We start from the raw sequence: 11534 nt of genomic DNA, 5'->3' as shown, positions 1-11534 counted from the left end.
CGGCTGCACAAACAAGACATGCATGCAGATAATATCATGAACAAAAGGCTTCCCACTCCACTTTTGTTGAAAGTCCAGCATGCAGATTCACATAATAGTCGAAGCATGAGACTGTGCGGCTGCCTGGGAAACATGTCGTCACCCACGCTCCCAAACTCAAAATACGCTTTTTAAACAGCGTTTCCCTGCCTTTATGTGAGGTGATCCGCCGAAGCTTGAAGAAAAAATAATGTCCTGGGACCTGGTCATTTTCTTATTTAACTCAATCAATATCATTACAGACAATTGTAGGTGTCATATAGCGTAACGAGTACTACTCAAAAATAGAAGTGCATTTGATCTCAGGTTTCGTGTAAAGGCAGAGGTCAGTGCAAACTTAAAGCCTCTAAGACTATCAGTTCATTTTTCTCTGCATCACCTTGGCCATCACTGGTTTTGAATGCTTTTGGTTTTGAATGCTTTGAATGCTTTTTTAAGGTTTCCCACTTAAAGGGGACCTATTATGAAAAACATGTTTTTTCTTGCTTTAACATATATAAAGTGGTCTCCCCTCAGCTGCCAACTCAGAGAAGGAGGAAGGCAATCAAATTCTGCAGTGTCTGTACAGCCGCCTGGAAGAGCCGTCCAGTGTGATGTGGATCTACGAGCCGTTCAGATTCTGCACATTTTCGTTACGTAACCAAAATGCAAACCACGCCCACAACTAAACACCATGTCCTAACTGCATGCGAGCGTTCCGACTATCGCGTCGCACTGCGTGCCACTTTAATTGAGGTTTTTTGTAGTGAAATGAGGGAGGTATCATAGAGATAACTTCTCATTTCAACTAACTGGATCAGCCGTTCCTCATCCATGACTGTTTCCTACAGCGCTTTCAACCTGCTTTCAACGCAAGCGGCAGGAAGAAAATAGAAGCAGGGCGTCCGACAAATGTTCAGCTCAAAACGGCGCGCTGCAGCGCTGCGCAGTGCTCCGTCGCTCGCGGCCAGTTAGGACAGTTTATTTATTTATTTATTTATTTATTTATTTATTTATTTATTTATTTATTTATTTATTTATTTATTTATTTATTTATTTATTTATTAATTTATTTATTTATTTATTTATTTATTTATTTATTTATGTATTTATATATTTATTTATTTATTTATTTAAAGGACAATGTGCAGGTACATTAAAAAGATGGCTGCACCAGAGTTAGCCACAGCTAATTTCCATCTGTAGTCCTTGACAAACATAAATACTACACATTAGGGTTTACAATGACAGTATTCAAATCCAAATACAAGAAACAGACTAATGTACAATATCCGGAAACCACAATAAAAGGTTTTAAGACTTAAAGCACTTACTGGAAGTACAAAATACAGACTGATTAAAATAACATAGATTAGAATAATTGAACCTAATTGGGTCAAGATAAATAAATCAGAAAATCCAAATGCCATCAGATGTCCAATAGAAAATAGAAAATAGATAAAAGTCCAATAGAAAATAAAGCAAATGGATGGATGGAATTGATTTTGTCGCTGACGCTCGCTCGCATCGCATGCAGTTATGACACGGTGTAACTCCGCCGGCCGGAGCATCCGCCATTTTTTTTGTAGCGGTGTATCGCGTCATTCAGGCAGCCAATCAGCACAGTGCCTCATTATCATAGCCCCACCCACTCAGAATCCCGCATAGATAATGAGGTTAGAGAATGGGAAGTTAAAGACATGGTTTAGAGGCTGAATTTCTCATTTATTTAGCAAAAACAATCAAAAGCTTGTTTTTAATACATTCAAGGCCTGTTTAAAACAGGTATTAGATGCCATAATAGGTCCCCTTTAATTTTGAGTTTTCTATGGTTGTATCTTGCCTGCGCTGATCCACTGAACGAAGACAGTTTAAAAAAGTCAACGTCTTAAGCACCTCCAAAACAAAACGTTGGGATGGACTACATAGTCCAACATACGCGGTCGCCTGGAAAAGGAAAGAACCCACGCTTGTATCTGTAGCCTTTATTAGTGCTGAATACGGCTGCTGTGGTATTGATATGTTAAAAGGGTTTCCACTTGTCAAATGATGAGGTTTAATGCTTTCAGATGAGGTATATAATGAGGGCAGGTGCCCTACGTTCCCAACATCCACTTGTACGCTGGGAATATAAGGACCTTTAAAAATACATCAGTAGGTTTGTCCTCATGCATAACTGTTAAGAGTTTAAGGATGCTGTTCTCTTTTCACATTAGCAAACAAACAATTATACGTTGTTTTATTCTTCATATGATGCACTGGAGAGTCTTATTATAATTACCACTATTTCAGAGTATTATATTAAATCATATTTCTCTAAATTTGATGGTTTTGTTTCCTAAAAAAAGTGTCTCAGAATGTCCCCCATTCTCCCTTTGCTCTGATTCACCTTTAGTTCAACCGACAATGATGCCAGTGTAGAACTGCAGGCTAATGTGGTTAAAAGAACAGCAATCAATAGCAACCTGGAGGAAAATAAAACTAATAACCCCCAATAAACAAAATAAACCTATCAATTAAAACCAGTGAAGGATAAGTGGTAAAAAGAAATAAACAACATGCTGTACGCATAGACAAGGAAAATGATTGTGAGAGCTTTGAAAACTCCTCCCTTTTGGTCAGCTCAGATTAGGAATGGGCGGTATGGACTAAAAATTATCACAATAATTTCTGGCATTTATCCCGATAACGATAAAAATGACGATAAAAAAAAAAAAAACAATTCAACTCCATCTTTTTAACTATAAATCTATCACCACATTCAGTCTTTGGAGCCAAAACACTGCTCTAAAAGAATAGTAAATGCTACTAAATGTCATTAATGGGAATTTATCTTTCTTTCTTTCTTTCTTTCTTTCTTTCTTCTTTCTTTCTTTCTTTCTTTCTTTCTTTCTTTCTTCTTTCTTTCTTTCTTTCTTTCTTTCTTTCTTTCTTTCTTTCTTTCTTTCTTTCTTTCTTTCTTTCTTCTGGCTCATTTCTTTCTTTCTTTCTTTCTTTCTTTCTTTCTTTCTTTCTTTCATTCTTTCTTTCTTTCTTTCTTTCTTTCTGGCTCATTTCTTTCTTTCTTTCTTTCTGGCTCATTTCTTTCTTTCTTTCTTTCTTTCTTTCTTTCTTTCTTTCTTTCTGGCTCATTTCTTTCTTTCTTTCTTTCTTTCTTTCTTTCTTTCTTTCTTTCTTTCTTTCTTTCTTTCTGGCTCATTTCCTTCCTTCCTTCCTTCCTTCAGTATTACACAAAAACGTCACCAACGGGATTTATCGTTTTTACCGTGAGATGAACAAATTCTTACTGTGGGGAATTTTTTGGACGGTATATCGTGAACGGTTAAATATCGCCCATCCCTAGCTCAGATACTGCATTTGTGTAACGTCGCAAACTGACAGCCCTCAAATTTTCACACAGCGTGCTGAAGCCTAGATCGCTGTCAAGAGGTGATATGGCAGCATTATGTGGTGCCGCTCCACGTCCACAGCGTGTGTGGAGAAAGAAAGTGTGAAACCCTATGTGGCTGTTTTATTAGCAGACACACACTCCCCCCCACCACCCCCGAGAAGTGACCTGAGATTAGGACGGACCATCTTCGCATCCCGGCCTATAAGCCACCATCAGTGTTTCCACCACTGGAACAAATGAATGTGCTGAAGCCGTTCTGCTCTCCATCCACGGGGGAATATTATGAGCTTGAGCAGCGCCGGTTTCCATGACAACGCACAGCTCATTCTACCAAGTGCTCACAATATAGCAGGAATGTACTGGATGAGGCCACGGTCGGTGTTGGATAACATTTGTCTGTTTCATCTTTTTTCACCGGGGCCTGAGAATAACAATGTGCTGGATCTGCTTTATGCACGGACCTGCCATTCAGCCCACATCTGCTTTTTTTGTCACACAAGACAAGTGCAAATCAAAATAATGCAGGCCTGTTCAGGTGATGTTTACAGAAGGATAGTGAAGAGTGAAGACACAATAAAAGCATAAATAATTTAAACTGTTGCTGATGCCACGAACTTTTGCAGGACTTATTTCACTTGAGTTGTTTATTTTCTGAAATCTCAATATCAAAAAGGCAATAAAATGCCAGTAGCAGTTCTAGGAAGCATTACTTTTAAAGCCACTATATGTAGCAATACCACGTCTGACCACATGGGGCTCAACAATTGAGTATTATTTCGAGATGCTGCCCCCACGTGGTCAGAAGTGGAACTGCTACATAGAATCGGCTTGAATGTAATAGATAACAAGATTAATGTCCGCAAAACGTTAATGGTTACATTACTATCAGAAAAAAATTACTTTTGTGCTACCGAATGCAGTTTAAAAAGCCTTTACTTTTATTCTCATGCACTTTGGGTAAAAGTAAAGAGTAAAGAATAACTTATTCTGTGATCCATAAACATTAAATCAAGCATGTGGATCTCGATCGATGTACCCTGAGAACCTGCAGGAGTTCTATTGATCACCTTAAAGAAAGATAATGACTCTATAATTGATGCTGCATCTATTGCCTAACCATTTCCCAGGTGAAACAGGTGAGGCAGCTGCAGTACAGTTGAAAGCTTATGCATGTGCTTCACATTTACACGTTGAACTTTGTTCCCGAAGCTGGAACTGAAAAGTGAAACAGTCCCCGACGCCAGAATTTAAACACGTCAACTTATACAAATTGATGGTGCATTTAATTTACAGCCTCAGTTGGGACTCAGAATGCAGTCACATCCCAGTTTACCTACTTTTCTCAATTGCAAAGTCATAAATCAAGTCATAGATCAACCTTTCTAAATCTCAGATGAACCGTCGCTACTGTGAAAAATACTAACTGGCACTTGGCCTGCACTTACTGTATAGGTTAAAACGCCTTTGGGAAGCTTATCCAGCTTCAGGAAAGCAGTTTACCTTATATTTCTTACTTATCCACTCACTCAGTACATGGTTAAGAGCGTTGACTGTAAGTAAAAGCTGTAAATAATGTTTTAGTCCTTTTATCTTTTTTTTCTCAAAATGAGTAAACCAAAAACACAATCCTGTCTTACTGCTGCTTCTAGCATTCTGCCGTTGTGCGGTTATCTGATGAAGCCTGTAATACCAGAGTCCTGGACTTGTTTTTCATTGTTTTCCATCTTGTTATTTCTGGACTTTGTCGTGATGTGGTAAATCATTCCATCCAACTCAGTTCTTCACGTTTCGCTGACTTCTGAGGAAGGAAGCATTATCCTGCAGGTGATTCTTCAAATCCCACGTGCATCCACTTAGTCTCAGCCAGGTACAATATGCTTTCCCAGTGATGTAGTAGCCCGTCCAGACCTCCCAATGCTTTTTCTCTTTGACTCGGAGAATTGGTCTGGTTCCTGTGGATTTGACTTTAATTTCCAGAAACCAACAGATGGAGAAAAAAACTCTGTCTGGACGCCACCAACAAAAGGCAAGCAATCAGAGAAACTACCGTTTTGAATGGTGGCTCTGGATGAATCATCATTAAAGCCCGCCTCCGCTTACAGTTTTCATAAAGTGAATTAATATGGCTGGCCAGGTTCCTGTGCTTTTCCCCCACTCATTTAAAAAAAAATGCCACCAGTAATTGATTCATTTAAGAAAATGACAAGTAACTAATTACTTAATACATTACTAGATACAAGAAAAAGGTCATCTGATTATTCCAACACCGGTCCTTAGCTAGATTCCCTGCTTCTGGTCATGCTTTTGGAAATAGTGAATCATAATGAAAAACTTAAGCACAATGTTAACATCACACTAGGAATGGGCGATATTTTACCGTTCACGATGTACCCCACGGTAAGAATTTGTCATCTCGCAGTAAAAACGATAAATTCCCGTTGATGACGTTTTTGTGTAAAGTCGGATTTAGGGTTCTGCGTTAAATCGACGCACAACGTACGGGAAGGAAGGAAGGAAGGAAGGAAGGAAGGAAGGAAATGAGCCAGAAAGAAAAAAAAGAAAGAAATTAGCCAGAAAGAAAGAAAGAAATGAGCCAGAAAGAAAGAAAGAAAGAAAGAAAGAAAGAAAGAAAGAAATGAGCCAGAAAGAAAGAAAGAAATGAGCCAGAAAGAAAGAAAGAAAGAAAGAAATGAGCAAGAAAGAAAGAAAGAAAGAAAGAAAGAAAGAAAGAAAGAAAGAAAGAAAGAAAGAAAGAAAGAAAGAAAGAAAGAAAGAAAGAAAGAAAGAAAGAAAGAAAGAAAGAAAGATAAATTCCCATTGATGACGTTTAGAAGTATTTAGTATTCTTTTAGAGCAGTGTTTTAGGGGCTCCAAAGACTGAATGTGGTGATAGATTTATAGTTAAAAAGGTGGAGCTGAATTGGTATTTTTTTTATCGTCATTTTTATCGTTATCGGGATAAATGCCAGAAATTATTCTGATAAATTTTTTAGTCCATACCACCCATCCCTACATCACACCATATGACTTCATTCTGTTGCCTTGGTGATATACGAGATGGAGATTTAACACGGACAGCAGCCTCCAATTTTAATGAATCTTAAACAACACATGAGACACGCTTACACTGCTACAGTAACTAATCCTAACTTAAACTGTCCTAATCCTAATGTAAAATGTGTATCTTCTTCTTTTTCATAGCTGCAAAATACACCAATAGTTAACCAAAGCGGTACAAATGAAGTGTTTTCAGTTTCTCAGCATTATTATCTTTAACGTCCATTCGCTGGATGAGCTTTTACTTTCCAAATTTTCAACATATTTTCTTTAACTTTCACACGAACGACTGAGCCTGTGAAGCTTTATGTTCATGTAAGCTGCAGAAGTCCACCATCAGTTAATAAAGCAACACTAAATGTGGCTGTGTGGATAAAACGAAGTGGACCTTTACGTCATTCAGTAGCTATCACAATCAGAGACAGCATATGGCTGCACGAGCGCAACTGTGTGAAAACGCATTGAGGCCTGCAGCAGGATGTGTTACATACACACCCGACATGTAAGATCAACCCGAGTTCAAAGGAAACTCTGAAGACATGTGTGAACACGTCAGGGCACGATCATTTTATCTGTTGCTCACTTTGCTTTTATCTCTGTTGCACGGAAGAGAGCGATAACCATGTAGCTCGATACAGATGTGCAGTAAATTGAGCGGAGGCCGCATGGGAACGTGTGCTATTTTAAGGCGTCTAAACAGCTGAGCACAGAGAGGACAGACATCACACAGGAAACAACTGTCACATCCTTGGAGTCAATCTTCAGAGGTACGAAAAGAAATGGGGTTCATCACCTGGAAGGTGAACTCAGGGTTTCCACACTTATTAAAAGAAATAGTGACTGGTGAGAAAAATTTTGCCTGGAGCCGTGAAACTGAGGAAGACAGAAATAGCACTTCCCACTTCCAGTGGAAATTACACCCTCAAAGCCGTGACACTCAGTTTTCCCCCAAACAAATGCTCTCTGCTGTTATCAACAGATGCTTGTTATCAACAGTTTAACTCCAAACCACCGCCATTAGTCTGTGATTAGGAGAAGCGCAATAAAACTGACACAGGTCGACTAATGTGGAATCATGTTACCAGGCTAAATACTGAGTCACCTCCGAGAAGCAGCTCTCTTAGAAACGCTACGAGCAGCGATCGCCATGAACTACAGCGTCAGGTAACACACTTCACTGGTCAGCAGAACAAATTACAGATGGTGTGGGTCCTTTGGAGGGATACCGACGTCCAAAAGTTTGACTTTCTTTAATTAAACATGAAGAAAAAAAAAGATCCGTCAAGAATTTTCTTCTTTTTCTATTTGCAATGCAGAGAACTAAAAAAAAAAAATGTTTTTAATCTAAAAAGCCCATTTAATTACAATTACTGGCTCCATTAGGGATTAACTATGTCTGCATGACATTACAGCCCACAAATTCACTGATTCGGATGATACAAACAATTTGTAATCCCAAAGAAAGACAATGAATCCCATTCACGTAAATTGGTACATTCAACAAAAACAAAGTGAATTTATAGGAACTATTCTTTCAAAGCTTTCCAAAGAGTTCGACTGCTCCTCTCGTCTATCTACAATATACCATTCAATTTACCCACTATTTGTCTTTTGACACCCTGAGTTTAACTGTGTTGACTAAAACACATTATGTCCTTTTGGGTGGCCTTTTTCTATTGATTATATTGTTTTTGCTTGTTGGTTGCACTCACCTCTTAATATTTTAGAGTCCTGTGATTAAATTGAAAATGTCCATCAACAGAATTATCCTGAAGAGCTGGAAAACCAAGCAAGACTTATGAATGTTTGCACTTTTGCATTCCTTTAACGGTTCACTTGGCTAACTCTTATGTCCAAAAACTGACACTGTCACGTGAGCAAGTCCAGTTTACAACGGCTTAACATCTGCAATGTTTCTGTCCAAATCAAAAAAGATACAAACTTGACTTGTGTTTTTAATTCTGTCATTGTCTTTTTAATAATAATAATAATAATAATAATAATAAATAACTTTATTTACCCGTTAGGAACTTCATTTGTGGAAAAGCATCAGCATCAGTGCGTGTACAGATAACATATGCAACAGGACAGTACAGAAACAAACCAAACAATCAATATAAAGCAACATACATTGGGCAATCACAAATACTGCTGGACTTAGATGCTGTAAAACCATAGCATAGATAAAATACGAGAGAAAAAGAGATAAAAAATATAAGTCCCCCGTTAAGTGCGTGATAAATACAATGATTTTTAAAAAATATGTATAGAAGCGGGTACAAAAATGAATAGGTAAGATCAGCTGTGTATGAGTCTGATTGATGAGGGCACGAAGCTTGACATTGGCGTAGGCTTTTTTTATTGATGTGGTTGTTTATCATCATAAATGTTACTTACAAAAAAAGGAATTAAGTTGAATTAATTATCTAAGGAGGCAGTGATTTCTGACAACTAAGTCTGGATTTTCTATTGTAGTTTTACACATGAGCATAATTCAGATTTGACTTAATTACACCTTTGACCTGTTCATTCATTTTATTTGATCTTATTTTAAGGGATTTAACTTCGAGTAAACATCTTTGAGGGTGATTTGCTGCACGTTTTGTATTTAATGGATAATCACCTGTAGTACAGGTTAAAGCAAAGGTGTTCCTCATTCTAATAGCAGTGTTTTATTGTGGAGCAGGCTACTCTCAGTTATTTTGTTTCATCAGGTGCAAACGCAGGACAGGAGAGCAAACTGCCAGACTGGAGATTTCCCGTTGTCATGGATATGAAGGTGGTCAGATAATAATAAAAGCCTTTTCATGCTGGTTTATTTCCAACCTCACTGTAGCATTGTGACTCGTTTATGAGCCTCGCCTGAGTCCTGTAGTGATGTGAGGCCGTGGGCCTGCACAATCACACAGCCTGGAACATTTTCTTCAACATCTTCTTGTTTCTTCCATCTCTCCAGCTGCTTTTCCTTCACCGTGCCTCAGAGAAAATCTGCCGCTTGATCACTTCTTATTCAATTAAACAAAATGCTCATCCTCACAACTAGATATTCCTCTTTTATTTTTCTTTTTTCTTTCTTGTTGCGTGCTGATTGCCTTCTTAATTGATCTGTGGCTCGTCTTGCACTGTTATGTAACTATCCACCCCCACTGTACTGTCCCTGCTATTGTGGATGTGAAGGCTGATTTATGGTTCCGCGTTACACCAACGCAGAGCGTACGGCGTAGGCTACGCCGCACCCTACGGCGTAGGCTCTGCGTCGATGTAACGCAGGACCATAAATCCGGCTTGAGGAGCGATGACGAGCGCCGGCAGACGCGCGGACGGCGCTTACCTGCTGCTGCAGACCAGCGATCACTCCAGCGGGCATGTTAACTAGTCTGATTCCCATGAAAAGCCTCGGCCGGCGGCGAGGTTTCTTGTAAGGAAAAGGCTCCGTGAGAAGCAGCTGATGCGGACAGCCACTGGTTCCCCTTTTCCTCCATCCATCCACAGAAAAGCACGGCCGTCAGCCTCCACCCCTCAGAGAGAGAGAGAGAGAGAGGAAGAGGAAGACTGGGGAGAGAGAGGGAGAGGCGGAGAAATGCGTGCTGTACCGTTTATTGCAACAAAATACTAACATATTAGTAGTACGGAAGAGTATTGTACGGAAGAGTATTAGGGCCAGGCAGGAAAAAAAATATTTGAGAGGGGAAGATTTTTTTTATTGTGCACTTCGAGAAAAAAAGTCTAAATTTCGTGAATAAAGTCTAAACTTCGTGAATAAAGTCGGAATTTCGAGAATAAAGTTGAAATGTCGAGAAAAAAGTCGAAATGTCGAGATTAATGTTGTACGGAAGAGTATTAGGGCCAGGCAGGAGAAAAATAAAAATAATATTTTAGAGGAGGAAGATTTTTTTTTCATTATGCACTTTGAGAAAAAAGTCGAAATGTCGAGAAAAAAGTCGAAATGTCGAGATTAATGTTGAAGTACAATTTCGAGAAAAAAGTCGAAATGTTGAGGAAAAAAGGCGAAATTTTGACTTTATTCTTGAAATTGTACTTCAACATTAATCTCGACATTTCGACTTTTTGCTCGACATTTCAACTTTTTCTCGACATTTCGACTTTTTTCTCGAAGTGCACAATAAAAAAAATCTTCCCCTCTAAAATATTTTTTCTCCTGCATGGCCCTAATACTCTTCCGTAGTATTGGGGCCAAGCAGGAGAAAAATAAAAAATAATATTTTAGAGGAGGAAGATTTTTTTTTCATTGTGCACTTCGAGAAAAAAGTCGAAATGTCGAGAAAAAAATCGAAATGTCGAGAAAAAAGTCGAAAAGTCAAGATTAATGTTGAAGTAGAATTTCGAGAAAAAAGTCGAAATGTTAAGAAAAAAGTCAAAATTTCGTGAATAAAGTCGGAATGTTGAGAATAAAGTCGAAATTTTAAGAAAAAAGTCCAAATGTCGAGAGAAAAGTCGAAAAGTCGAGATTAATGTTGAAGTACAATTTCGAGAAAAAAGTTAAAATGTTGAGAAAAAAGGCAAAATTTCGACTTTATTTTTTTCTCGAAATTGTATTTCAACATTAATCTCGACATTTCAACTTTTTTCATGACATTTCGTCTTTTTTCTCGAAGTGCACAATAAAAAAAATCTTCCACTCTCAATTTCTTTTTACTGCCTGGCCCTAATACTCTTCCGTATACTAGTGATTGTTAAAGACATAGGTGATCAGCAGGGCCGTTTCTAGCTTTTTAAGGGGTCCAATGCAAGTAAGGGGTGGTCTGTGTTTGTGAAATTGCAGGACAAAGGAGATGCATTGTTTTTATTTTTTTTTTAATGTACAAAAATAGAATATAAATTAAATTTTCTGAATTTCAACTTCAAATGTAAGTTTTATTTAAAAAATAAGATTAGCTAGCTAGCTGGGGAATAAAATAAAAAGAATAGAATTGCAAATGTTATAAACTTTAACAAAAAACAAAAACCACAGCATTTTCATCTTTATTAACTGGTGCTCTATAAAATCAAAATGTATGGCATTTGAAATTTCTAAATTGGCAAAAGAAAGTTGGTAAAGTTTGACTGT

The 11534-nt window shown here is 38.1% G+C and overlaps 1 protein-coding gene across 1 annotated transcript in view; it reads right to left on the bottom strand.

The window, feature by feature from the left end:
* The window catches only part of kcnj6 (potassium inwardly rectifying channel subfamily J member 6), a 30235-nt gene extending 20269 nt beyond the window's left edge, over nt 1-9966 (bottom strand). The window contains exon 1 of the mRNA XM_061740566.1: nt 9798-9966. The gene's annotated coding sequence lies outside the window, so the exon portion shown is untranslated. The remainder of the gene's footprint in view (nt 1-9797) is intronic.
* Between the last annotated feature and the right edge of the window lie 1568 nt (nt 9967-11534).

The sequence above is a fragment of the Cololabis saira genome, chromosome 14 (assembly GCF_033807715.1).
Source record: "Cololabis saira isolate AMF1-May2022 chromosome 14, fColSai1.1, whole genome shotgun sequence".
In the NCBI taxonomy this organism is placed as follows: domain Eukaryota; kingdom Metazoa; phylum Chordata; class Actinopteri; order Beloniformes; family Belonidae; genus Cololabis; species Cololabis saira.
This window is presented reverse-complemented; position numbering and strand designations above follow the sequence as displayed.